At 35.9% G+C, this 13,506-nt stretch overlaps 1 protein-coding gene across 1 annotated transcript in view; it reads right to left on the bottom strand.

The window, feature by feature from the left end:
* LOC143744775 (zinc finger matrin-type protein 4) overlaps positions 1-12,671 on the bottom strand; it is a 173,457-nt gene extending 160,786 nt beyond the window's left edge. Inside the window, exon 1 of the mRNA XM_077236417.1 lies at positions 12,371-12,671. The gene's annotated coding sequence lies outside the window, so the exon portion shown is untranslated. The remainder of the gene's footprint in view (positions 1-12,370) is intronic.
* Between the last annotated feature and the right edge of the window lie 835 nt (positions 12,672-13,506).

Genomic DNA, 13,506 nt, shown 5'->3' with positions numbered 1-13,506 from the left:
AGGCTATTATGTAAATATATGGATGAAAATAGGTTACAAAAATCTGTTGACAGTCCTAGTAAAAATGCAAAAATCTTATGTGACTAATGTGAATGGTTGGAATAACTAGTATTTTAATGTGCATGTATAAATACAATGTGAATGTAAACTATAGGCTATTAACATTATAGGAATAATTACTTTTTTATAGTGTAAGATAAGTTATGTTCCTTATAAACTCTGTAGACATCAAATGGAGCTGAAACATAAAATTTTATTGGACTGAACTAAAGCCCAAATACAGAAAGGGACATTGCCTCTTCATTTCAGAAGTCTCCCACTCATCACTACTATAGACAGTCCCGAGTCTTTGACCTACGGGAGCAATCCACTGTCTTTATACCTGCCAAATTCATCATGCCCATCAGTGGAAGCTCTCTGTGAGATTGGCCATTTCTAGCAAAGATGAGAGATGAGAGATGGGGATGGCACAGGAACAAAAGCCTTCAAGCTGGATGGACAACCCCCAAACACAGAGCTACAGCATGTCAGTCCAAATAGGAATCAGAGCCACGAGAAACCCTCTTTCAAGCAGAGAAAGACACCAAAGAGCTAATGTCCCTTTGTTAAACTTGCAGCTTAATGTTTTGTGTAGGCTGTTAGTGTGTAGTGCAGATATATTTTCCACTATCTCGTCCATTATTCAGTTTGTGTGCGAGCTATTGCACAAACACCTCTGCTCTCCAGGGTTTTTTTGGTTCATTTCACAATGCCCTGGATACAGTCTGGGGCTAAATGTGGGCTGCAGCTGATATCGGAGCTTCCAAGAAAGGCTTTGAATAAATGCCTATTTACCCCACTTTAAAGATGACAGAGGATTAGCCCTGCTTGCTAAACCCTCTCTAGGAATGATGGGAAGCACACATCAGCTCTATATTAGATACATGGTTTCAAACGATAATGCTGAAAATCTGTTTAGGGAAACCATTAGCACTTTGGCCGAAGGGTTTGTTCATTATTCTGATATATTAATCTGATATATTAATATCTGTTTTGCTAACTTCCACCAACTTGGTCACTGAATTAGACCACCCTCCCTTAAAAATCCTCCCTCCAAACCCATATCAACAAAACCGAATGCTCAAAATGACTGACATGCAGAGGCTATCTCCAAATCTTCTGACTGGCTGAACAACAGCATCATGAAGTCTTGTTTTTTGACGATGGCTGTCAGAGACAGGTGTGATATCTCAGGGCACCAATTTCAGTGAAATCTGTCAGGGCATATTTTCTGTGCGATATTCCAGAAGAAAATCACAGCACCTTTGACTATATATTAAAGCTTCTTATTGTTATCATGTGCATTATGAATATGTACAGTATCCCCTGTCCTTTTGAGACTCCAGGAGTGCTGTTTACTTCCAACAAAATCTTTTCTGCTTCATATTCCTTAATGTCTTAGGTGCTTTAAAGTGTTCAGTTTGATTTATGCACAATGACAGTTTTATTCAGTCACACTCACATCACACTCCAAAAAATTCCCAAAAACTATTATTTATCAGTGTTGCGGTCGTCAGGGACGAGGTGAGGCGAGGGCCTAATTTCAGCAGTTTTTATTTAACAAACACACAACCAAGATAATCCAAAGAAGGCAGAAATCAAAACAAGAATGAAATCCAAACAAGAAACACAAATCCAGACAAGGCAGAGGGTGAAAAACGCAACAGCTGTACAACTGGGATGTAAAGACCACAACCGACAACTACTGCAACAAATGTCTAATAAGGAACAGGTGAAGGTAATCAATCACTACGGAAAATAAAGCCATTAACCACAAAACAGGGGAAATGAGACAGGAATTGTGACAATTAGAGTTTGTATTTTCTTAATACTCTTTACATTCAAGAATTTACACAAAAGCATTTATTTACATGCTGCATTTATTTACATATTTTTAATCATCTCATCAACTGCTTTAAGTATTGAATGGCATGCATTGCTGATAGAAAGTAAAATGCACAGTGAGTGTCATCAGCAAGCCAGCGCCGAAGTGGCATTGTATCTATGCAGAACCAAAGCCTTTTTAGACTATACTTTTGCTGCACTGCAAGAACTTCAGGAGATGCAAACAATACACTTTTTACTATCTGCCTTGTACAGGCTTGGACAGATAAAAAAAGAAATGAGAATGGTCACTTATAGTTAAGGATTTATCGTATGGGATTTTAGCAAGATTATACTTTGTTCAGATTTGTTTAGCCATAATTAAAGAACAATTAAGACCACTCGTTTTCACATATACCTTGTAGAGTGCACTGTCCATTACATTAGGCTGTTATTTTAGAAAGATCTTACACATCTTAATTGAATGTGCTATAATACTAAAATGTCACGAGAATATGGCCTCAGTCAGCAATAAGACCAAACATTGCCATGAAGCAATAACTGCAAAGATGCATTGCAGTTAAACACTTCATTAATTTTCTGCTTTTTACTGAAGCACCTTGCCATGCCCTTGTTTGTAAACCTCTGAATCACAGTATTCATTTTTCCCTCCTCTTTTCACCTCACAAAGCCAAATATACGACTGCCAGATGCCTGTAAAACCCACAGTCATGTGGGTCACTTCCTGCTGGGCATTTTGTGAATTTGAGTTTTCCTCATGCAATTCTTGGAAAGGCATATGGGGATGAACCAGCTATGCCTACAAGACACCAGCATTTGAGGACAGATTCCATGATGTAGTGACAGCAGAAAGACTGCGTCGCCCGCTGGGGTGCTGGCACATTGGGCTCCTCCTGTGCCAGGAAACATGGAGCAGCCCTGAAGCCCCACGTCACTGGCTTTTGCGCCCTCATGGTTCCCCTTTTCTAATAGGTTAAAGAGAAAGTTCACCCACAAATTACAGTACCATTACGGTCACACTTTAGATTATTGTTCAATTCTCACTATTAACTATGACTTTTGCCTCAATAAACTCCTAATTACTACTTATTAATAGTTAGTAAGGTAGTTGTTAAGTTTAGGAATTAGGTAGGATTAAGGGATGTAGAATATGGTCATGCAGAATAAGGCATTAATATGTGCTTTATAAGTTCTAATAAACAGCCAATATAATATGCATGCTAGTAATAAGCAACCAGTTAATAGTAAGAATTGGACCTTAAAGTCATTCCAAACCCACATTAATCTCTTTCTTTCCTGGAAAAAAAGTCCTAATGAAACTCTATTATTATACCCTCATATGCTACACCATCGACACTGTCGCTGAAATGAATCAACACTGACGGAACTGTCTTGAGCTGAATGATGCCACTATCTTCATTAGATCTGCTTTATACACTCTCAGAACAAAAGATAGGAGAAAATCTGTCTGTGGTACCCATCCAAAAAACACTTTAGGAAATAATATGTGTACTACTACACACTCTTCAGGGGTAAATATGGTACAAAAGTATACCTTGTGAGCAGTGATGGCTGCTGTACCTTTTTTCTGAGAGTGCAGTTAAACTGAGTTTGCTTCATAGCTAACGAACTTTGTGACATTTACACGTCTATTCAACTAATTAGAGCTAAATAACGACACTATTGTCTTTTTAGAGCTTATTTAGAGCTGGAATTGTATTAGTTAGGGTTAGGGCTAACCCTAACTCGACAATATATTTTTTTTTTTTTTTTTTTTCGTTTTGAAGTTCAGATTGCTGTTCTCTATTAATTAATGGGGAAAAAATGGCTAGTACCTTCTGCTGCATTTCTCCTTTTGTTTTACAAAGTCATTTGAAACAACATAAGGATGAGTACATAATAACATCATTTTATTTAGTGAGTAATTCCTTTATGCGTTCGGCTGTTTCAAAGAGATAAATCAGGGCTTTTTCTTCATTTTTTATTCCCTTTTTAGTGTTTGCTGCACAAATTTCTAGAAGAACAAAGCAATGTCCTTTTCCTCCAGCAGCTGTGGTGTGGCTTACCTTGAGGTAATATCATTAAAAGCGTAAACAAAACATTAGAGAGAGAGAGAGAGAGAGAGAGAGAGAGAGAGAGAGAGAGAGAGAGAGAGAGAGAGAGAGAGAGAGAGAGAGAGAGAGAGAGAGATGGAAAGAGAACAAACAAAATCGAGTAACAAAGGCAGACTTGCATTACTTTCATCCTGTTTGTTCGTTCACACCAGAGCATGCGGTCTATGACTCACAGCAGTATGAGCTGCAGCTCTCATTGGACATCTGAAGCATGAGTGACTGAAGACAGATAACAGACAGAGCCGTCACCCCAGTTGCACGAGGGAGATCACAGCCAAAGCATGAGTATCTGAAGACTCAAACTCAAATATACTAGTTGTGCGCTTTTACTTTCCTACTGTGTGAGGCTATGCATTCTTCTATATAATTTATATCGCAGTGCAATTCATTTTATACAAAAGTGTCCTAGCTATGTTTCCATCCAATGTTGCAAATTTAACTTATGCGCAAAATGAGAATATTGCATAAAACATTTGTGAATAAAGCACCGTTTCCATCCATTGAGGCGAAGAGAACAAAATCGCCACTTCCTGCGGCGCTAAATATCAAAAAAAAAAATGGAAAAAGCTGCAGTAGAAGCCACTGTATATAATAATTTTTGTGTATAATTAATTAGTTGCAACTCAGAGCACCCAGACGAAACACAATAAACGCGATCATGTTATCTTGCTTTTGGATGCCTGCTGTTTGGGAACGCGTAAGACAGTTCTGAACTTCTGACATGTACAAATACCAAACTACTTTGATGTGCATCGAGGAATTTACTTGGTAAATGTGTTTCCATCGTAGTTCATGCACATGTTTTCTTATCGGATAAAAATGTGTCCGACTCAATTGAGCAAAACATTTTTTACGTGCATTTTTTTAATTTATGACCATCTCTGCGTTTTCATCCAGCATTTTTTTATGCAATATCCCAAAATGCTGGAAACTGGTGGAATCAGTTTCAGCACATCACATCACATCCAAATGCTGGTGGATGGAAACATAGCTACTGACAGGTGCTTTAGTGAAGATAGCTTCTTTGATTATAATGGGAGTGAATTAATTTTGGCTGTTGTGGCCAGTGTAGACACAATGTAACTGTAGATTGTTTATGCCTGCCTAGCAACATTTAACTTTGAGCAATAATGGCGCCAATAACCTTGTGGGTAGCGTGCCGACATATAGCGCATATGTGTACATTATGTGTATATAGAAAGATGCAACCATCTTTAGAAGTTTGTGACAGATTTAATGACAGTTATCATGAGCATTGTAATGTTTGAAGCAGATGTCATAACAAATGTCAGAAGACCGCGAAGATTTTAAAAGTGTGGTTCATGCAAATATAAACCGGAAGACATGGGTGCAGAAAAGGGGCGGGGCTACATATGGTCTTTAGTTTTCAACTGATATAAGGTAAGACCGACATATGAAGAGCTCTTTTCCAAAACGCGATAAACGCCATTTAAAAAAAAAATAGTTTGCCATGTCATTTTGCTGTGTACTGAACCTATTCACTGCTCCATCAACGTTTCATGCCAAATCGCTATATTTCCTTGTTTAAAATGTACTGCAAGATGCAGTTTCTTTCCAAAACGCGATAAGCGGCAAACCTATTTTTAGCCTAAACGCGATAAATCCTCTCGACTAATCAGAATTCGGTGAGCGTTCTACGCAATCCAACACGGCGGCGCTCTGAACAGAGGTTTGTTTATGTTCATTCATTCCTCAAAATGAGTGCTAGTTTTCTAGTCGACTAGTAGTAGTAAGTTTAAGCCATTAGTCTAATCACATTATATTGATTTAATTACTTATATGGTAGAGAAACCATAATGAGCGTTTTTAATTTCCTATTCCGCATCTCAACGCACGCATAAAGCTTGCCACAAAGAACCGGCAAAAGTAATGATTATGTATGAAAAATTTGAATTGTTTATTAATAAACTAGTGTTTTCTGTCAGTGTCAGCTGCAAAGATAAAGTTGACGATGCTGACTCGCCATCTTCGCAGTAGTGAACGCGCCTATAGAGAGAAATGCACACTTCATACGTATTAGCCTACATACACAGAGAGTAGCCCATTTCGTTTTGTTTTTAATTGTTTTGTTTAAAATCAGACATTTCAAGCCTTCTATAGTTCTCAGGTCTGTGAGGCAAGTATTGCTGTGTTTCCAAAAAATGTATTGAATTTTTTACTTTAAATTTATGAGACGCACTCCAGTTCACGTGCGGGCGCCTTCGTGTCCTATTTGTTTGCTATATTTGCTTCTTATTTATTAATCCAGTCAATTTGTTGATGAAACATTGATCAAAATGAAGATACAATTTATACAAAACGAAATTCACTTTAAAGAAAGGCTTTCCTCAAAACAAACTTAATAAGTGGTCAAAATCATGTCTGACCCATTCCAATTGGAAAACATTCCAATTCCATGTTTTCCGATTTAGGCCTGGTCATCTTATGATCCTATCTTACTCATTTCATGCGGTTCCCTTTTCATATAGCCCAATCAACATAGATGAAATAAAAAAAAAACATTATATTATTAAACATAAATATGAAACGTATGCTTAAGTTTTTTTTTTTTTTTTACTTATATTTAAGCGTCATGCCGCTCCGCTTTGCTCACATGCTGTGTAGCCTATACATGCATGAGTGTTTTTTCATGCATATGTAGTGGACAAATTGGTCCTACTTGTTACAGGTTTGACACTTAACTAAAAATGACTCTGAATGTATTACTAAATAACTTATTGAATATTGATATCATTACTAGGCCTATAATTACAGGTTCTGCACCAAATAACTATTAGCCTAAATGTGTTACTAAATTTAATTGATATTAATTTATAGTATGAGCCCCTGATTATATGTTGCATGTTCTCTTTTTTTTTTTTTTTTTTTTTTTAAGACAAACCATAATTTTTTGGAAAAAATGGATGGTTTTATAGCGTTTTGAAAAAAATTGATGGATTTATAGCGTTTTGAAAAAAAATAAAATAAACTTTTAATTTATCATAAAAAATATTGTTGTTTGATTTAATAATCATTGTTCAACATGTTCAGACTGAGCCAATAAAACATTTTAACAGGATAAATGGAATATTCACAAAATGTCTGGGTCTAGGTAAAACAATTAATTTTCCTGAAAACTATTGAAATGGATTTATAGCGTTTTGGAAAAGAACTCCTCATATATCTTTGCATGCATTGGCTATTTTATAGTGGCTTCAATTTGTGGCTCTTCCAGTTATATATGTTAATCACTGTTTTTAGTCTTTTTAGCACTGATACTAGACTTATTATTCATCTCTTGTAAATAATCTTACATTTTGGTTTGCACCCATGAAGTTCAAATATAACAATGTCGGTTTCATTTTTAAAGTGTTTAAGTCACTAACTAGATTATCACTAATTGGTTTGGAAAAATTCCATATACTGTTCAGAAGTTTAGGGTCAGATTAATGTTTTTGAAAAAGACCCTTATACTCACTAGGGCTGCATTTATTTTATCCAAAATACAGTCAAAACAGTAATATTGGGAATATTATGAACATTATAAAATAACTGTTTTCTATTTTATTATATTTAAATGTAATTTATTCCTGTGATGACAATGCAGAATTTTCAGCATCATTACTCCATCTTCAGTGTCACACGATCCTTCAAAAATCATTCTAATATGCTGAGTTGGTGGTCAAGAAACATTTATTATTATTATCAATGTTGAAAACAATTGAGCTGCTATTTTTTGGAAAATGTGATAAAAAAAAATCAGTTGTGTGTGTGTGTGTGTGTGTGTGTGTGTGTGTGTGTGTGTGTGTGTGTGTGTGTGTGTGTGTGTGTGTGTGTGTGTGTGTGTGTGTGTGTGTGTGTATATATATATATAATTTTTTTTTTTTTTTTTTTTTACCATGCTAAAATCACTTACACCATGACAGATGTTGGAAAAACCGCCCCTAGTGGACAAAATGGGGAAACAAATCTCAATGAATTCCAAGGAGGATATCAGAGAATATGATAGAGATTTGAAGATGGAATTTTTGGGGGATCGGCAGTCATTGGCGAGTAACATTTACATTTTCTACAGAACATATGACAAAATAGATGTAAAATATAAAATAGAAAGCACAGAAAACATGCTTAATGAGCAAGAAAATGTTCACCAACTCTGTCACCTCTCAAAGCTCTTCACACACTGACTCACATGTTTAGCTAATTGATGTTATACAGCTTACACACACACACACACACACACACGCACGCACACACGCACACACACACACACACACACACACACACACACACACACACACACACACACACACACACACACACACACACACACACACATATGTTACAGTCTCTACATCTTAGTTACCAAAGGAACTTCCAGCTGAAGCAGGGACAGATTATTGTATATGTCTCTGGTTAACAGGGCATTGTCAGAAAACACAAAAAAGCTCTTCAGCATTATATGATAGCATTAGTTTTAAAATCGATGTTGTTTAATATGCAAGCTCGGATTGCACACTCAGGAAGAAAAGATCGGATCTATCATTTGCACTGGCAACCTGCAGGATTTACAGTCTTTTATTTTCAAATGTCTTTTCATTACATCTATAACAACATATCTCATAATTGTGACATGGGGGGTTTGCATATGATTAGTGTGAAAAATAATTAATGCAGATAAAGAGATGTACCAAAGATGCGTGCTTTTGGATTGTCATGCCTGTTGCCATGGAGCAGTGTTGAGAAACTAGAGTGCATGGTCAGAAGAGCAGCCTGTCTTAGACAAAAAAAAGAAAGAAAGAAAGAAAGAAAAAAAGAAAGAAAGAAAGAAAGAAAGAAAGAAAGAAAGAAAGAAAGAAAGAAAGAAAGAAAGAAAGAAAGAAAAGAAAAGAAAGGAAGAGGCACATAATTATATATCCCTCTGAGATGGAGCAATTATGTTGATTAGGCAAAAAATATGGTATTTAAAGGAGGTCTCATGGGTTTCGACACCAAGCGCATTAAGAATAATTAGGGATAATCATATTGCTACTATATCTCAACTTTGCTTTTAGCACACAGGGATGGGTCATGGTAAAACAACCGAATAAGACCCTAATTATCATTTAACCTACTAGTTGATATAGAAATTATGTCGTTGTGCACATCCTCACAAGCTGCGGGTTTGCGTACACGTATTGCACACACACACACACACATATTAAAAGTCTATTTTAGGTCTGTTGTTATTTCTTGCATTGAGTCTCTGCAGTAGAGTCAGTGGCTCACGTATTGCATGGTACAGCAAATCATTTGCTCCATAAATTTCCCTCTGCGCACCAGCACCATATCTATCATTCACCGTTGACGGGTGTCACAGCTGCGAGAGAATCCCTGTTCACCATAGATAAAGCACAGAGGGCACAGGACAAATATATCTTCCTTAGACAAAGCCCAATGCACCTGCCATCCAGAGGTGTAATGTATTAAACAATACAGCCAAACCCAGAAGAACGAAAATAAGCAGATTTTAGAAGAATGGACTGTTGAACAAAGCATACGGGATGAACCCTACTGTAAATTCTAGTATTGAAATGATACATGATTTCAAGGGATTGTTTACCTACTAAAAATGTAATTTCAAAATATATTTTTGGTGAATCACAGAGCTTTAGAGGAGGTGAAAATGCAGTGAATACTTAAAATTTCAGTGTGTCATAAAATGCTATTGTTTGACTGATCACTTGCACTATATAGTGAACGGATCACATTTAAACATTTGGTGTTTGTTTGTGTTTTTTTGAAGCTTGACTGTGCCTAGAACAACTTCTTCAAAAGTAGTCCTGTTTTCCTTTTGTATTCCACAGAAGAAAAAAAATAGCATTAGAGTGAGTAAATAATGAGAGAATTTTCATGTTTAGGTGACCTCTCCCTTTAACAAATAGAGCTACTCTCATCCATTTTATATATGATTTATTGTTGCATGCTGTTTTCTTTCACAAATTAGCAGAAAAGGCCAAACCCTTACTCAGCACAATGACACGAAAGAGTGGAAACATATTTATGAAGGAACTAAATTAAGAAGTCAAAGAATGTTCAATTGTAAGTGCATTATTGCTCACACGTTTGCTCAGGGACAAGTCTAAATTACTTTGTGGTAATCGACAGTATGCCACACATGCTGTCAATACAGCTTCAGCTTTATTGAACCTGGGTAACTTTAAATATAAATAAAAGTGCTACAAATCCAGATACTGAATATTTAGTCTATTATAAGCCTAACATAATAATAATAATAAAAATAAATAAATAAAAACACTGACCTTGCAAGCCCTTTCCATAATATACTGCTTTTTAAAAACGCTGGTATGATAAATCATACCACTGTTCAGTATTTAAAGTGATAAATATTAATAATCAGAAAAAAACAATAATTCCATTGAGTCCATTATCCTGTCTATCTGTTTACAGTTGTCAAGCCACATAGCAAATTAGTGTATAAATATAGAATTTGATTTGACAGGTGCGTTATCAGCCTTCTACAAAGGCCTTGAACATGGCTCAACCAATCAGAATTCCGGAACTTAGTGTTTGACAGTGTTTATATATATGTATATATATATGTATATATATATATATATATATATATATATATATATATATATATATATATATGATGGGATACAGTCTGGGTACAGTTGAATATTTAAGCATCTGCAAAATTGAAATATGAGTCAATTCACGCCTTACTATTAAACTGGCCTGCCTGCTTTGAATACTAAATAACACAATGTGAAAGTTTATGGAAATATATCATGGTATAAGCATCAGACAGGACTGTTTCTGACCCGAACCAAACAAAACGCCCACACTGGACACACTTCTAATAAATTTCAGTTTAAAAGCAAAAGACAAGGCTGCAAAAACAAGAGTGTTCGAGTTAAAGTATGTGCATGTAGTGTTGGCAGTATAGTGCACTCTGCGGACATTATGAATCAAGGTGGCAGAGGTTGAAGATGTCAGCATGGTTCCATTCTTTCAATTACAGTAGTTTCAAATGGTCATAAAACCGACTTTACAGCATTCTGTCTACATCTGTGATGTTAATGCTCACTTCTTGCTCATTTCAATCAATGGCGGACGAGCATCTTGTTAATATGAACATGTTCTCAAGATTCTGCAGTAACATGACACCGACAGGCAACTCTTGTCTGCGGATGAGTGTATAATAGTCTTAATGGATGAAGATCAATGTAATTTAAACTTTGACAATCTCAGGTTGCTCAACTGCTCAGAGTGTATATACTACTTCAACTTCAGTTTACTGCAGAGTCTGGCACTCTGACACTTGAAGAAGAAGCAAATGATACACTGACCCAGATAGCACAAGTCTATTTGATGTGATGTTTACATCTGGAAGACGTATTTTTAGGAGTGTTTGCTCATCTGCAATACGTCTATAGGACGTTTCCTGTCAGATGTCAAATAGACATTTAGAAGATGTCAGTTCAACATGCATCCTAAATCATTACATCTTAAAGACATCATCTAAACGTCTATTTGACATCTGACAGGAAACGTCCTATAGACGTATTGCAGATGAGCAAACACTCTTAAAAATACGTCTTCCAGATGTAAACATCACATTAAATAGACTTGTGCTATCTGGGGAGGAGTGAAAAGTTTGATCCGAAAAAGATCTGAAAACCTACTTGTTTTCTCTTGCAGTGGTTAAGTATATTGGTTTCAAACACCAAGTTCAAAACAGTTGTAAATAAGGATATTTTAACTAAATTCAACAAAGATTTTAAGTGAAAACTTAACTGTTTGTTGGCCAAATCATTAGTTTGATATCTCCGTTGTATGCTTTTCCGTTATTTTTGTATCACATATTGTAGCCTAGCCTACAGTTACAATTTTGCTATACAGTAAATATGAATGTATTAATTTTTGAAGATGCTCTTTTTTTACTTAAAAAAAATAAAATTATATATATATATATATATATATATATATATATATATATATATATATATATATATATATATATATTCTTCTCCAATCAGAGTCGAGAAAGAGTAGATTCCCAAGGTGGTAACTTAGTGTGACAACTTACCCCGCTGTCAATGTGCGTTCAACGATCTCGTTTGTCTGGTGAATGGCGAAAATGTTAAATAGCTTTTTGTATCCAAGACTCTGAGGTATGTGTAAATACAGATGTTTTACACATCAATCCAACCCGTACGAATATTTCCTCAAAAGTGTGACAACTAGTCCCGTTCTTCCCTATTTCTTAAAAAAAAAAAAACATCACTGTGAGGATCTCCTGCACCGAGTAGCTAAACTCTAACCGGCATCACCATCATCATTATATAGTGTGTATCTGAGCATACCTTGATCTAGATCTGATATGATCTACTGGAATCCGGCAGTCCAGATCCGTGACTGTGATCATCAGCTGGAGTTAGAGAGAGATCGCACCTGTATCCAGCAAACTTCTTCTATTATCTCTCACGGCTCGGTTCTTGAGCTCAAGCGAAGATACAGTTTCCACAGAACACTTTTTGCGAAAATGTTGTAGAACCAATTCCGACAGTGTTCTATCATAATATGTGGTCCTCGCTGTTAATAAACCGTGAGATCGTAAGTGATTGTCGGAGAACGCAGAGAGGAGCGCGCGGCGACGCCATCAAACTGCGCTTAAAGCGAGAGCAATAGATATAAGAGCGCGGACACACACGTCAGTAGCCTAATCCAGAGATACTACTTGCAGAGATATGGATTACACTGCAAACACACACACACGCACACACAAACCCGCGCCCGCGCGGGGGTATCATTCTCACAGCTCATTTGCTATATTCTGGGCTCCCCTGTTGAGAAGAAACTGTAATAGATACTTTTGTCGTTTCTTTGGTGTTTAAAATATGTTGCGTAACGGGACCATGGTACAGTGATGGTAGCAGATGGTATACCAGATTTAGGCCTATATACATACCATGTTTGTTTTTGTATACCTTGGTATAGTACATGGTACTCCAAAGAATATAATGCCATAAATCAAATAATACCATGGTACGTTTTGTAAGTCACAATGACCATATTTACAAGCACATAATTGATTTTTTTTTTTAAATGAATAATTAAAAAATGTCAACATGTTACACTGCTATATCTGTAAATAGCCTACTGGAGATGCTTTAGTTGGCTTTTTTTCTTTTTCTTTTTTTTTTCTTTTTTTTTTCTTTTTGCTGCATTTTAGGTTTTGTTGTTGTTTTAATAAACTAGCACTCCTTGCTACAAAAACGTGATACTTAAATACCTAGAATTGTCACAACTTGTAATATCTAATATCAACCAGAATTGTCTTTGTTTGGACATGTACAGATAAATGAAAATTTGCTATTTTGCTATGTTTTGAGATATCTAAAAACTTAACTATTAGTTTATTCATGGCATACATGTCACTTAGTTCTGGAATCAATTACTGTGTTTATGGTCATATTAATACAATCAATGCTTTGTATAA

The sequence above is a fragment of the Siphateles boraxobius genome, unplaced genomic scaffold (genome assembly GCF_051911475.1).
Source record: "Siphateles boraxobius isolate OS27281-9 unplaced genomic scaffold, OSU_SipBor_1 20, whole genome shotgun sequence".
NCBI classification, from domain to species: Eukaryota; Metazoa; Chordata; class Actinopteri; order Cypriniformes; family Leuciscidae; genus Siphateles; species Siphateles boraxobius.
Note: the sequence above shows the minus strand (reverse complement) of the source record. Positions and strands in the feature narration are given on the sequence as shown.